Genomic DNA, 15,593 nt, shown 5'->3' with positions numbered 1-15,593 from the left:
ACTGTGTATGTTAGTATACGAAAAGTACCTATATTTGTAAAAACACAAAAACAAAAAAAAAAAAAACACTTATACATATGCACATATGTGTAGATTAATTTAATACATGCATATCCGACGTTTTTTTCGCTGCAATTAATACAAATGGACTTTTCATTAGAGTGCTTATGGTAGTAGGGAGAAGGGAAAGCAAAAAGTGATTTGAAAAAAAAAAAAATAAATAAATAAATAAAATGTAAAGTGAGTACGGCTTGATAATTCTTCGAAGGGCGCTAAAGAAACGAATGATATTAAATATTTAGTTGCGTGATGTAGAAAACTCAGCCTGTCCCAACAAAGCCAGTAAAAGATTATTGCCTAGTAAAAATGTTTAAAATGTGAGAAGTATTTTTTTAATAACTTGCAATAGTTATTTCCTGTACAGCCTGACATAGGAATTTCCACTTGCTCCGGATATCTTAATTGGCCGATCAGCCAAGCGGACGCCTAAACATTGTAGGAATGGCAAATTTGTGGCAAATGGCAAATTCCAATAAATGAAAATTGGGAGAAACCAGAAAGTGCGTACATTTTTTTGTATTCCACAAATAACACCAAAAAGCGAAAATAAAAATATCAACAACAAATCAAGATATTCGCAATAGCTACACAATTCTAGTCGAACTCGTTTGCATTTACGCATTTGGGTTGTTCAACCCATCCTCATTTGCTGCTGTGCGCTTATTGTTGCTTTCTCTGGATTGCTGTTGTTTTCGCTCATTTTTAATATTACATATTTTCTCTTTAATCATTTAGCCGTTCATCTGATTCATTCGATATTGCGCAAATACTGTTAGAAAATTTTGGAGAGCCAGCATTGTCCCCTGAAGCGTGGTCTGGCCGAAGGCTTCCTTTTTGTTGTTTTTCTCTCGCGGCACTAATGATATTTTCGGCGAACAAAAATCAAGTAATGTTTTCTGGCAAGAATATTTGAATCTGCTCTTGAAATTCTTGCCACCGCCGCCGCCGCCACCACTCAGTGACCTCATTGACAGATGTCATTTAATAGCTTTTAGGTTATAGCTGTACACCGGTTTTGTCTATTCTACTTACTCAAGTATGTCAGTTAGTCAGCCGGCATTGGTCGGTGGTGTAATTATGTTAGTGGCCCATAATCCACACTAATAATGATAAAAAGAGAGAAATGTATTGTTTATGTATATTACAAATACAATACATGAATGTAAGCATGTGTGTATGTATGTATGTATGTAGGCATAATAGAAGTGCTTTGTACTCGTACATATTTTCAGAATACTCATACTGGAGCTTAGCTGTTGACATGCATTCGGCTCTCTTTTTAATTGTATAATTTCCCAGTCTTTGTAGGTTTATTTCCTTGCCTACCTACAAGTGCTTTTTGAATGAAATCGTAATTCCTGTTTACTTTAAATAACGGAACTGAGTGTATTTAGAATATTTGAGTAATAGGAATTTTATTTGGTTCATATTCGAATGCCTTTTCTATGGAAGAAAATGCTCGACCTCATGCAAAAAAAAAAAATTTAAATCTAGGCGATTTTTGAGCAAAATTTAAACTTACAAAAATGAAACTGCATACTTAGAAATTTTCTAAAGATTCGAAAATTTGGATTTTTGACGACGTTTTTTTGTCATCATTTGTTAAATTTCTGTGAATTTTTTACAAAGTCTGGAGCTTAGAAAAATGAGAGTTCTGTTGACATTTTTTTGTCATCCTTTGTTAAATTTCTGTGAATTTTGTACAAAGTCTGGTACTTTGATTTATAATATAAACTGAGAATTTAGTTATTATTTTTAGTCTTAGGCTCTTTTTATGTATTAAGACTAAATTTCCGTCCGTTCGTGTGATGTTGCAAGTTAAAACCTTCATTGTCTATGAGTTCGTTTGATTCCGAATATTATCAGCCAGCCCAAATAAAATTTTAATGAAATGTGCGCGCGTATATAAAACTCAGTCTAGACTGAATGTAGCCTTCCTTACTTGTTGGTTTTTACTTTTACGTTTGCCGAACAAAAACAACTGTAATAAATGTGTTTTTATCCACTCCTGTTCTTCTAGACATTTTATTCTGTTTAAGAAAATACTCTTCGTTTACTCTCTAATTACTAGGTTCGGGAAAAAGTGGAATTTATGATTTTTGAGTAGTCAGAATTCGATTACAAAAAAATCTGTACGCCTAAATTTTGTTTTTAAATAAATATTTGGAGAAATTGTCGAATTTACTTTTTTTCTGAATAATCAGAATTCGATTTCAAAAAATGCTGTGAGCATCAGTTTTTGTTGTTTTTTGAATGAAAATTTTGAGAAAAGGTCAAATTCCCGTGTTTTCTAAATAATCAGAATTATATGCCAAAAAGTCTGTGAAACTCAGTTTTTGTTGTTTTTATTTTTAATAAAGTATTGGGAAAAATTGCATTGAAAGGTCGAAATCACTTTTTCTAAATAATCATAATTCGATTTCAAAAAATCTCAGTTCGAAAAAAAATTTTTTTTTCATAAAATGTTAATGTAATCCTTTAAGAATATGTAAAAAAAAATTTTTAGAACGTAAATTTAAGTATTTCTTATATTATAGATCGTCAACCGTGACGACTCTATTCTTTGCGTTCGAGCGCTGGGAGAGATTGAATTTTCATGTATTCAAACTTTAGTCGCGTTTTTCTCAAAACTATATTTTTCGAATTGGAGTACAGATAACTCGAAAAGTTATTCACCGATCTCCCTGAAATTTTGCACAAATCTTTTTTATGATATAGCTTTCTATGTGTTTTAAGTTTTCGCAAATTTTTCGAAAAAATAATTTTTTCGAAGCAAAAATAGTAGGATAATTTGACCCAAAATTCCTTTCTTTTTTGAACCATTTTATTCCGGGAATATTTTTTTCCATTTTTTTAACTCATATAGAAATTATGACATTAATAAACCAAAAAAAATTTTAGTTTTTTGTATTCAGGTCACTGACGCCGATGCTACAATGCCCGCCGATTGAGAATCCCCGCTGCGACCTTCCTGGAAGAATTGGGTGTACATCCGCCATTTTAAATGATTAAAAAAAAAATTGTATGTTATTTTAATGTATAAATAAACTGTATGCCAATTTTGAAAAAAATATATTGACTTCTTCATTTTAAATAATTTTAATGAAAATCAGGGAAAATATGGCTGTTTACAGGTATCTGTTCCCTTAAGTACTTCAAAGTTTTAGCTAGGACCCCGCATATAAAAAATTGTCCTATTTCTATAAGACGTAAGGGTACCAAAATGAAAAAGAATGCCAAGAGAATTTAAAAAGGAATTGTTCATAATAATCCCTGGTAAAAAATGCCATCAAATGAAAGAAGCGCCGTTTTGATACCTTTATGAGACCTCCAACAGGCAGGAGATTGATTGGATTTAGGTTGGTGCACTGCCCCAGGCTGTTGAATAAAGGAGCGCCCAGTAATCTTAATCATCTAGCTGCCAAACCCGGATATTTACACAGAAAGTGCTCAACAGTCTCCTTCTCATCTTTGGCTTTTAGATTCATTCATTCATTCAGAATAAAAGGTTTCGTCTCCAAAAACACAATTTATACTTAAATTTGATGCTTTCATTATTCCGATATGTATTTCAAGCTTTTCTAAATTGCGCTTGTAATTACACACTCTCAACAGCTATAAAACTCCATCAAGACATTATGAAACGAAATGCAAAGCAAAAAACCGAACAAATTTTAAAGAAATCTCAATAACGACAAACATTTTCTGCTCCAGTTATCTGCCGCAATCGCAGTGGAGTGAATAGGGGAAAATCATCACTCAAGCGCAACCTTAAAGAGGTTGAGTGGGAGATGGTTGCGAGACGTCGAAAAAAGAGAGATGCACGAAGTGGTGATAAAAACCAAGTAACCAAAAACAAAAAAAGAGTAAAGCAGAAACACAAGCAAATGAGCGCAACAACAAATGCATAAATAATGCTTTGCCAGTTATAGGAGAAGAGATATAGGAAAATTTCTTCATTTTTTACCAAAGCCACCTCTTCCACCGCCAACGAAATGCATTCATTTTACAGCTGTTTACATTATTTACTCCATAGCAGACACTTGGAAATGTCACTGTGCCCGTGTCGAATGCATTTTGAATGGGCTGCGTCATTTTTGAATAACATAGATTTACAACTGTACCAACAACACCAGCAACAGGTGTTGTAATGACAATGACAACTGCGCAACAAGCAAACACAAAATATTGAGTATGTAGCAAGAAAATTACACCTCTGAGAACAACCCACACGCTTGACGGTTGCCGTTTGCCGTTTGCTGTTTAATTCCGGTGATTTTCGTTGGCCGTGTCGAATGGTTTGTTTGAATTTCAATTCATTATTTGTTTACACAGGCGTGATGTTTTTTCTTTTCCTTTTTATTGTTGTTTATGTGCATTGCTGCTGCTTTGCATGCATTGAAAAATTAAGTGAAATGAAACATTGATTTACTGCATTAACATTTTTTTGTTTTCTTTTTGTTTATTAATTATCGTTTCTCATTATTTAATATGCTTTGTGATGATCTCAGCTGATGCTGATGCGAATATTTATTAGGGGAAAAAAGTTGATTTTAGCATGACTTTCTTTATTTTTTCTCTAATTGTATTTATACTGAATGTCTGAATAATTTTTATTTATTAATTGTACTTCGTTTATTAATGTTTCTTTATTGTTGTTGTGGCAACAGCATAAATATTCTCCATAAATGTTTAAGAATGCTATTGAAGCTGCAGTTCTAGACCTTATATAGAAAACCGGGTCGTTTGGACAACGTAGGCGAAAATATGATAAGACCTAAATTGAAAAAATGTTGAAAAAAGTTAATAATTGTGAGATAATTTAATGGCATTCAAATGTTAAATTCAGTTCTTTTTCGGAATTTCATAAAATTTCATTTCTAGTTTGAAGGACAAAATCTAGCTAAAAAAAATGTACAATTTTTTTTGGACTAAAAAAAAGGTAAAATCGCTCGTTTAAAAGAAATTTTATAACTTACATTTACGTACAATATTTTAGCCGTTGTGCGCCTGCTATATGAGGCTTTCTTCTATTTAGCCGGGAGCGAGTAAAACAAAAAAAATAACATATAAGTAATGGAGTTGTAGGGTCAATTTGTTCCAAACAGTTGTTATTCTTTCTATTTAGCTGAAAGGAAACAAAAAAAAAACTTTCGTAAAGGAGTGAGAGGTCTAATTTGTTCCAAAATATTATCATTCTAACTACATATTTAGCCGGAAAAGCACAAAAAACAAAACACATAAGTAAAGTAGTTAGAGGGTTAATTTGTTCCAAAATTTTTTATTTTTTTTATTTAGCCGGTAAAGCACAAAACAACACATAATTAACGGAGTTAGAGGATTAATTTTTTCCAAAAAATTATTCTGGAAGCATTTCACACAAATTTGTTGCACATATTTCACACCTCAAATGTAAGGGACTTGTGATTTTGTATGCCATTTCATCCCAAGAAGAGATGAAAATTCAGCCACTGCAAAAAAAATTCAGCCGTCAATTTTAGAAACGTGGCAGGATTGATACAACTTATTCCTGGCCCTACGCTCCAACTGGAGGAACTTATGTATATGAATGCCTTGAATATATTCTAGAGGCGAGGCACTATTTTTTTTTCAGCGAAATTGGATGTTGTTCTGTAGTGTAATGAAGTTTTGTTTTTATTTATAAGTATTGCGCGCAATTATTTTCTATCACCCTGTATTTAGACAATATTTAAATATTTGTGATATCTGCCGGCAGAAGGTGCAGTCTCTTTTGGATAGGCAAAGCTTCTATACTCTGATCAGACTGAACCAAACTTTCTTGACTTCTTCTGTTGTACCCCCACTTTCACTGGATGGCTGGCCATATCTTAAAAATATTAGAATGATAGACAATAATTGTGCTATCAATTTTTAAGATAATCAAATGAAGTTCAGTTGGGCCTGAATTTGCAGATTTCTGCAGTCAAAAATCGCTTAAGTTGAAATTGCTTTTATTAATAACTAAGACAACTTCACTCATACGAAGTATATTGTTTTGGTAGCAAAATAGGGCAGCATATTTAATAACTTTTTGAGTCGTTTTATGCCTCTCTTGCTTGTAACCACTTTTTATCGTACATTTTTGTATCACAACTTTTTTCTTCTTAACTGATAACTTTCAAGATTGCTTTATTGCCTCAATTCTTCGCCACCTTTTGCAATTCTTTTGCTATAAATGTGAAGATGTTTCTTCAGGCGCCTCTTTAGCTCAGTGGCAGAGCACTGGTCTTGTAAACCAGGGGTCGTGAGTTCAATCCTCACAGGAGGCAAGGGTAGCAGAACTGCCTTTTTTAATTTACTTTGCCTACTACAAAAATATTACTTTTTATAAAAATAATTTAATGCAAAACTCTTATTTGGCATGATGGTTTAATGATAATGATTGTACGGGTTAGACTAAGGCCTTTGTGCACTGCGGCCATACTGAACTATTGTGCTCAATTTTAATTATTTAGTATTGTGAGGAATCGAGCCAGCTGCTTAGGAGGGAGCACTTGTCTGGGGGTATTCAAAGTCTTTGTTGGTATTAAAGTTCAGGAACTTTTTGGAGTGATTAAAGCCGTTTCTTGCAGAAAGGACTAGAAAGAAATTAGGGATGAGATCTTCTAAAATCGAATTTAGACAAATTTATAGGGTTGCTTCCAAGAAGTTAATGAAATGCCCGACACTATTTTTGAAGTGAACAGACTTAGGCTAGGTCGTTATATATAAGAGCAAAAGAAAACTATCTGTCGAAGTGAATTTTAGTGAGTAAGTATCTCAGCAGGAAACCCAGACTGTGTTGTATAGATGGAGGAATCCGAACGTTCAAATGAAGGCGTTACTAGAGATTTCGAGAAAGCAGCGGAAGTGCAGACGCGCTACAAATTGCTCAGCTCATAATGTTAGTGATGAAGATGACAATTATCTATGAAAAAGTTGCCAAATTTCTTGCTCGTACTTACGCATCGGGACCAGCAGTGGGACCAGCAGTGCACCAGCCATTTAACGTTTATTAAAATTCTATAGGCTATGTAACTGCAGACGCCGAAGCATTATACAAATTCTGGTTCAAAACTTTTATTTAAAAATTTTGTACAAAGTTTGAAATTTTGCATTAAATAATTTTTGTGGTGTGAGCGATATAGATTTGCTCCATCGCCTACGATATTTGCCGTCACTAACGTGCAAAGGTCCAAAAATCTTCGGCAGAATCTTTCTCTTAAACACTCTAGGAGACGCCTCAACGACATATTGTCATCGTCCAAGCTTCTCCGCGATTTGTTCGACGAGAGAGGACTTTACGACTCAACTGCCTACTTAGTCCAAAGTAGTACTTGTGGCCAAGATACATTCTGCGCTGGATTTAAAGGCTGACATTGTTATCGGTATTAATGCTGGTTCCTAGGTAAACGAAATATCTCACAACCTCGAAATTATAACTGTCAACAGTGACGGGCGTGCCGATACGCAAGTGCGCCGACTGTTTCTTTGATGACAGGAGGTACTTCGTTTTGCTCTCATTCACCGCCAGTCCCATTCGCCTTGCCTCTTTACCCAGTTTGGAAAACGCACGTTGTTAGGGTGCTAAGGCCGATGCTGTCAATATCGTCGGATACGCCAAAAATTGTACGCTCTTATAAAAAACTGTGTTTGGGCGATTAATTTCTGCTGCTCGCACGATTTTTTCATCATCAAGTTAAAGAACGGCTCGGAGAGGTCCTTCCCAATTCTGACGGCGCTGGTGGTATTGAGTAACGTCGTTTTGCAAAGCCGTATTAGTTTTGCGGGGATACCAAATTCCGACATCGTGGCATATAGGCAACTCCTTTTCGTGTTGTTGAATGCAGCTTTAAAAGCAACAAAAAATGGTGTGTGTCGATTCTCATTCCTGGGTATTTTCAAAGAAAAAGGCCTCCTCTGCGTTGGAAAGATCAGGTGGAGAAGGACTTGGCTTCACTAACTGACGCCGGTTAGCACAAGAAATAAACAACTGGCGGGCTTTGTTAAACTCGGCTAAAATCGCGTAAGTGATTATCGCGTCAATGAAGGAGAAGAGCTATGTATTTCTAAAATATTAGTAATGTCTTTATAATTTTTAAACGGGGTGTATGTGAAAAGAAATCATAGTTGTACGATTGAACTATGTGCTTAGGAGAAGTATCCATCAGTTTTTAATGGATTTTTTTCCAAGAAAAATCTTACATTTTCAGAAAAGAAGTTCTCACTGAAAACACATATCATTCCTAGATATCATCATTAGTCTTAGGGAAAATGGGAGAAACAGAGATTGAGTTATAAAAGAACTGACCCGAACCACAAGGTTGTGTATCTTATTGAGAGGAGTCTTATTGAAAGGGTCATGTTATGCCGTTGAGCAGTCGTCCTTCCTGCAATATGGATGCAGAGTACAACTTTATAAGCCCATCTCTCAAAGGCATGCGATCTGCTAGGCAAATGAAATGATAAAAAAGCCGCAAACCGCTGCAAACTTGCAGGCGGAAATGAATTTTAGCGAAGGCTGCCGACAGCTGACATAAAAACCTACGATTGTGTTACACACAACATAAAAAAAGCTCGTGCCAAATCTGCAATAATTCCGTGCGTCACTCTAGCATTTTTTGCATTATGACAAATCTATAATCTTGCAAGCGTCAATCTCATATTTCATCAATATTTTTGTGCACGTCTGCTCCAAATAAAACATCGATGTCCATTAATCTTGCGCAATATCGGCGATAAGTCAAATTTGCATGCATTTTAAAAGCATCAAAAAAGTGAAGCGTAAAACCTCATTTACATAGCTCATCTTCTCAAGTTACAAATGCAGCAAGAACACAACCATTGATGTACCTTTCGAAGACTTACGCTGCTGTATACTCTCGCATAAATTACTGAATTTTAATGCACTACTTTACACTTCATTATTCCAGGTTCGATTCACTGTCGGCTACTGGCAAAGGTAAGAGCAACAACAACTTTAGTGCTTGCAACTCGATCACTTTATTGGTAATTAATTTCAATTATCAACTATTTGTTGGCTATGGCAACGGCAGACTATTTGAATACAAAGGTTAGGCGTGAACTATAAAAGGGAAGAGAAGAGGGCGCCCATCGAAGAGTGGCAACGTGTGCGCGTCCTTTTTCATATAGAGATTGCGCCTGTGTAGCTGTAAGCATTTACATGCATATGTATGTATGGATATACGAGTATATGTATGTATGTGTAATGTGTGTACTAGGGGTGTTAACTTTTACGATTCTTACGATCCCGCAAATTTCGGGATGTCATTACTAGAATATTAGATATTATTTTAATAGTAAGAAGAAGAAGAAACATACATAGACGGGGCGCTACGTGCCACACAAGTAACGAAACCGTTGATCTTTTACGGGAAAAGTTTCCGGACCATGTTAACTCTCGAAGAGGTGATCACACCTTGTGATTTTACACCTTGTGACTTTTTTCTTTTGGGCCACGTGAAAGAGAAGGTCTACGCCAACAGCCCAGAGTCAATTCAAGACCTCAAAGATGGAATTCGTGAGGCTATGGAGGACATAAGCCAGCCACTTTGCAATTCGGTTATGGAAAATTTCATGAAAAGGATATCGTCCTGTAAGGGTGGTCGTGGTGGTCATTTGCTTGATGTTATTTTCCACTATTAACGACACACCTTCCTCTTTATAATGAAATAAACATCCGATCATTTATATTACAAAAGTAGCATTTTTCTTTGAATATCAAAATAACACCGCTGATTTGAAAACCTTTTAGTTCTGGCAGTAGTGTTATCAGTGTTGTTGGAGTTGTGTTTAACATAGTTCGTGATACTTGCCATGGCGAGTTTTAATGAACAGTTTAAACTTTTGCCAGAAATATCCGTAAGAGATGAAAAGTTTACCGATCCGAGGCAGTTGCAACGAGTTCTGCCTGGAGCAGAGTAGTGACAAAGAAGTTAGGTGTTCTACTACTTTCTTCTGCGCATAAGTTACATACGTCGTTCTGGACCAATCCCATTTTGGCTGCGAGACAATGTATTTTATTTTCTTTTTTCCTTATTCACTCCTCTCGGGAGCATAGGGTCTCGACAAAACTCTTGCATCGTACACTGTTCTGTGCTGTTGTGTTTTTGCACCATCCCATGAGATGTCGGCATCTGCTAGTTCGCGCAACATTCCCCCTTCCCCAAGTGTTTTTTGGTCGACCGCGACCTCTGCTTCCTTGCGGGTTCCAGTCCAGTGCCATTCTCGTGATGCTATCCGGTGGTTTTCTCAATGTATGACCTATGTATCGCCACTTTCTGCCTGTGATTTGCCTAAGGATGGGTTTCTCGTTCGTTAATCTCCACAGTGCGTCGTTACTGATGGTGTCAGTACTCCAACCAATATTTTACATTCCTGAATAAAGTTGATTGCTTTCGTGTTAAAGGTTCGTAGCATTATTTTCGGCAATCCTGTGGTAGGTCGAGGTTTCCCATATGGACTATGATTCCAGAGTTAGTTGTTCCTCTAGTTCCGTCCTCAAAATTGAGAGTCTCTCACTCTACACGAGTATGTTCAATGTAGTCATCCTAGGCAAGCGGGTACCTGCCTTAGCAACTACATCATTTCCCTCATTTCCCTCTATTCACTTGTGCCTTGGGCCACAACAAATTGTGACCTGTCTATTCTCGCAGAGCTCGTCCATTTTAATTCTACAGTGTACGCATTCCGAGCTGGCCTTTATAGTCATTATTGCTTTAATAGCAGCTTAACTATCGATAAAGATGTTTGCGCGAGAGACGAGGCGAGTAAAGTCCAACGCTAATTTAACTACTTTGGTTACAGCATAGATCTCAGCTTGAAATATGCTACAGTGATTAGGAAACCTGAAAGACTTTTGGAGTTCAAACTGCGGGCAAAAGACAGACGCCCCTATTCGGTCTTTTTGGATCCATCTGTAAAGAAATTGTATGCGTGGTGGTCGGATTCCAAACCTTTCTGCCAGCCATTCTGCTCTATTACAAAACCAGACCTGTTGTCAAAGTTTACTAGGAGGAACAACGTAGTCTGGCCTTCCGTTTGTGTCCTGTTTGTTACATAAATAAATAAATAATTGGCGCGTACAGGGTTTGATTGAAAAGTAATGAGATTTCCCGCGCGGAGCGTCTGCCAAGCGATCAACCGAATGGGCTGATGGGGGAAAATGATCGTTGGACCTTCCCCTTCCTCTAGAAACCGGTCCCAGTTCGCTGGCAACAGCGGTGCAGTCAACATCGCTCCTGGCATGAAAGCTGTTTTAAAAGTGTGTTAGGATTTTGCAGTGACGAAAATGCCGCGTTTACAGTGCTTCCTGGAGGTACAAACTCATTGTGGACGATGCCTCGAGAGTCGAAAAAGATGATCAGCATGGTTTTGACCTTGGATTTCGACATGTTCAAAAATTCACGAACCCGGTTTACATCTTCGTCTGTTTGCGTCGTCAAAGGCCTTCCAGATCGCTGTTCGTCTTTGACGTCCTCCCGGCCTTATACTTCTGTAAGGTGTTTGGTCGAGCCTTTCCTCCTATTTGCGGTGTGCGTCTTGATGTTTTTCCACAAATGTAGGAATCAACAGTTTTAAGACGACTGCGACCGGAAAATGATTTTTAAGAGGAGCTTTTTCAGGGCAGAAATACACTCGAAGGTTGTTTTTTTTTTTGCTATAAAAGGGGATTTATTTGAGTCCATTTCATATGCTTTTTAAGAAAGTGCAAAATTCCATTAACTCCGTGATTGTTGGGAAATAATAATTTTACGGGGCTTAAGAAATCCGAGATCCCGGAATGCCGGGACTGCCACCCCTAGTGTGCGCGTACTTTAAAATTGTGCTAGTGTGAGTAGAGTTTTTTCTAATTCAAGGTTTGTTTTGGAAATTAATTGAAATTCGATGCATGCGCCCAGAGCCAAAACGTACATTTGAGTATGCGAGGACTTATAAAGGCATTGACGCACTTATAAACGCACATGCTCGTATATATATGTATATGTGTATGCATGTATGTGGCTTAACAAAATACTTTACAAAGTCTCTTGTGTGGAAGTTTGTATGGAGATTTGTTCTTTTGTCATTCATTGTCACTGGATTGCGCTCCACTCGTTTAGTCTGTAGGATTTACGTTCTACTCGTATAACTGCAAGTGCGGCGGTGTTACTGCTCATTCACAGTAAATAAATTCCATATGTATGTATGCATGTGAGCCTCAAACGCACCGCTTTTCTTAGCGGCCGCATTGAAGAAGGGTTCATCGCATGCGTTTGAGCCAATAAAAGTCTGAGATTAACTGCTGCTACTTTTAGTCGATTTTCTGTTGCCAGTTTTAATCGATTGACAATCACATAAAATTCCATTTAAGCTGGCTTTGAGTGTCGCGAAGTTGTGGAATCATACAAATCACCGCTTCATGAGTGTTGAGATTTTACGTATATACTAGCGTCTACATGTAAAATACAAAATATTTATTAATTAAGTTCAAAAGAAGTTCCATTTTTTATTTGAAGTTTAACTAAATGCGCGAAAATACTACGACACGAATCGATTAGTAGCGACAAACCTCAACTGATAACTGACGACTAACTTTGACCTCTCGGGACTGCTGCTGATTCTCTCGCGACGTTCGCTGGAATTGAAATTGGAATTGTTAGTAACGGAACCACAGATAGAATTTTAATGAGCCAGTCTCTCTTTTACACACATAGGGTCCTTCAAGTTTGACCTTTTTTTTCGTTGTTTGTGCTTTTTCTATTTTAACAGCTATCGCATATCGATTTGATAGCTGTTGAGTGAAAAATCTACAAGTTACTGAAAATCTCACTTCGATCTAGTAAGAAATTGGTGGATCAGCAGACGGTAATACTAATTGTAGATAACGCATCGATTCCAGGACCGCAGCAACGGCCAGAACAGCAAAAGCCAAAAAAATTGGGACCAAAAAACGCCCCGAACAGTAGGTACCAAGGAAATATAACGCTAAAAAGTAGGCACCAAAAATATGTTTCATACAAGTTTGCACCAAACAAGCGCCAAAAAGTAGGCAGTGTTATTTCTCACAAGAAATTAGCAACCATAAGGAATAACTCAGGAAAAATAGCTTAAAGTGTATCTAAGATATATATAAGTATATAAGGTATAGCTCTCTCTCTCATTTTCCTCTACGTTATATTTTTTTTCTCTCTCGCGGAACGAAACGTCCATCGACGCCTAAGAAGTTTCATTTCCAAACAAAACTTTCCTCTGACCACTTAAAACCCAAAGAACCAACACTTGTAGATCAGAACTTTATATGAGAAAAATATTACCAGTTTAATTTTACATAAAAGTGCTTATATTGATATTTTTCCATAAATCCACGCATGAATTTTTTTATAAATTTTTGAAAATTAAGTCAAAATCGAATGGCCTTTTCCCACTACAGATGTCCAGATTTTTTCACGGTTCAAATTTTTCATTTTCAAACTGTCCGAACATTCACGGAGAGCGAACACAAAAACACTTTGGCAAATAACACGCATATCACGTCCGCTCTACTGCCTATGCGTGTATTTATTTCATATCTGGAAGTTAATTTTATATTTTTTTATCAAATATGAAAACAACTTTTACGCTTTCAGTTTGTTTTGGCCGAATTTCTACTCAATTTGTTTAGCTGTTTTTTCAGGTTGACTTTTACAGAGAACCCTAAAGCTCTATACCGCCTGCGTATAGCAAATAGTTTTTACATGTAACTTTTTCTTAGCAAAAATCCACTCAGAGGCTTGCCAATTATGAGCGCCCGCCGATTATTCGACAATTTTTTTCCATTATTCACAACTTTTTGTTTTTAATCTTCCTTAATCTACAACTCCGTTAAGCAGTAAAAAATATTTTACAATACTTTTGCTTTACATTTGATTGATCTTTGCATTTTGACTGCCCAAACTTTCTGTTGCCTATTTTCAATATCTTTCTTTTCTTCCGTAAACACTTTCTTCTTTTTCATGTATGTATGTATGTATGTAAATTCGGTGCTTGAGAGTAAAAGTGTCTCCGCGGCTTTGTCACATTGTTATTGTCTTATTCATTTGTCTCTAGACAAAATGAAATTTAATCGCTTAAGATTCAAAATTACTCATAGCGGTAACATTCGATAAACAAATATTTGTGAAAACCGAAAATACTTTCTTGTTAAGCTAATAATTTAACAGCTAAATGTAAAACTTTTACTATGTTTATTTGAATCAACTGTATTTTAATATTTTCTTCATATTCTTATAAGTAGAAATGAATTTATTATTTAAGTTATTTTCTTATTTTCTCTGTATGCTTTCATATTCTCTGATTTGCATTGTTGTTATAAATTTCTAACACTGGAAACTCAGTGAATTAGCCTACTCTCAAATGTGTGCTCACGTATGCCGATGTGTGTATGCGTGTATAGAAAATGCATTATTACACAATAATGACTTCAAATTGAGTAGCTAATAATTAACTAAATATACAAACAAACAAAAAACAACAAAAAAGGAATAGTCATAATAATAACTGTGATACTGTGCATGTTTCGCTCCCTACAAATGAAAAAGCTATTGTGATTTGTTGAATAAAAGCATCAGCGTTCCATTCACGACGCATGCACTGATTTCGCTGATGTAGCCGATGGTGAGAATTTTGTACTGTGTGCTTGCCATTGGGGCAATTAAGAGTACAGTTGTCACCAGTTCGAAAGGAACGTAAGGAATGGAATGAAAAGACGGGTCAACATAATGCAGCGAATTTCTCAATGCCCGCCTATGGTATTATTTTTTTATTTACGCACTCTTTCAAATCAAAATGAGGTTCATCTAAGAAAGGGATATTTTCTATAAAACCATTTAGTTGATCTTGCATGAAATTAGCGAGCTGTTAACGAACACCGATGGTCACATAGCTTCAATTCTCACACCGACTGCCTTGAAAGCCTTATGGGCTAACTCCTTAGAAAATAACGTCCCATGTAGTGGTTGTAGATGGGCTCATGAACGAAATTTATCTCTCAAATGTTGATCCTCTTCAATGTTTTTCGTCACAGTAACGATAGTTTCGGTCGCCGTAGCCGAATGGGTTGGTACGTGACTACCATTCGGAAGAGAGTAGGCTCGAAAAAAGTATTATTTTTCTATTCAATATTCATTTATTTATTATTTATTTATTTATTTATTACCTATTTACGTATTTAACGATATTTTCAATCGAATAGTGGGGACGAGTATGCTCTGATATCTTGTGCCCAACCAGTTGACTGAAACTTTTCGATACAGGTACTTTGTTTTGATTCTGTGATTTGTTGGATGATTAGAACGACTGAAAATATTCACCACTTTCGCATTGGATTTTAATTATTTTTATACGAATGTCAACATATTTTAGAGAAATACAGATTTTTTTACCATATACCTGCCAACAAAAATTTTAACAAGTCTAACGACTGTCAAAACAAAATACAGCTAAGAAAAAAAATCGAACTTTAAACATCCTGTATTGCTGGTACATACAATTCT

At 36.1% G+C, this 15,593-nt stretch overlaps 1 protein-coding gene and 1 non-coding gene across 3 annotated transcripts in view; one reads left to right on the top strand and one right to left on the bottom strand.

Moving 5' to 3' along the window:
* The window catches only part of LOC129243428 (uncharacterized), a 132,512-nt gene that overhangs the window by 94,482 nt on the left and 22,437 nt on the right, over positions 1 to 15,593 (bottom strand). The window contains exon 1 of one of the 2 annotated variants that reach the window (XM_054880429.1): positions 13,755 to 13,843. The exons of the other annotated variant lie outside the window; for it this stretch is intronic. The gene's annotated coding sequence lies outside the window, so the exon portion shown is untranslated. Of the gene's footprint in view, positions 1 to 13,754; positions 13,844 to 15,593 lie in introns of those variants that run through there. 2 annotated transcript variants of the gene reach the window in all.
* Trnat-ugu (transfer RNA threonine (anticodon UGU)) lies at positions 6,279 to 6,350 on the top strand. Its single transcript has one exon. It is a non-coding gene; the product is annotated as a tRNA-Thr (tRNA).

This window comes from Anastrepha obliqua, chromosome 4, assembly GCF_027943255.1.
Source record: "Anastrepha obliqua isolate idAnaObli1 chromosome 4, idAnaObli1_1.0, whole genome shotgun sequence".
Classification (NCBI taxonomy): domain Eukaryota; kingdom Metazoa; phylum Arthropoda; class Insecta; order Diptera; family Tephritidae; genus Anastrepha; species Anastrepha obliqua.
This window is presented reverse-complemented; position numbering and strand designations above follow the sequence as displayed.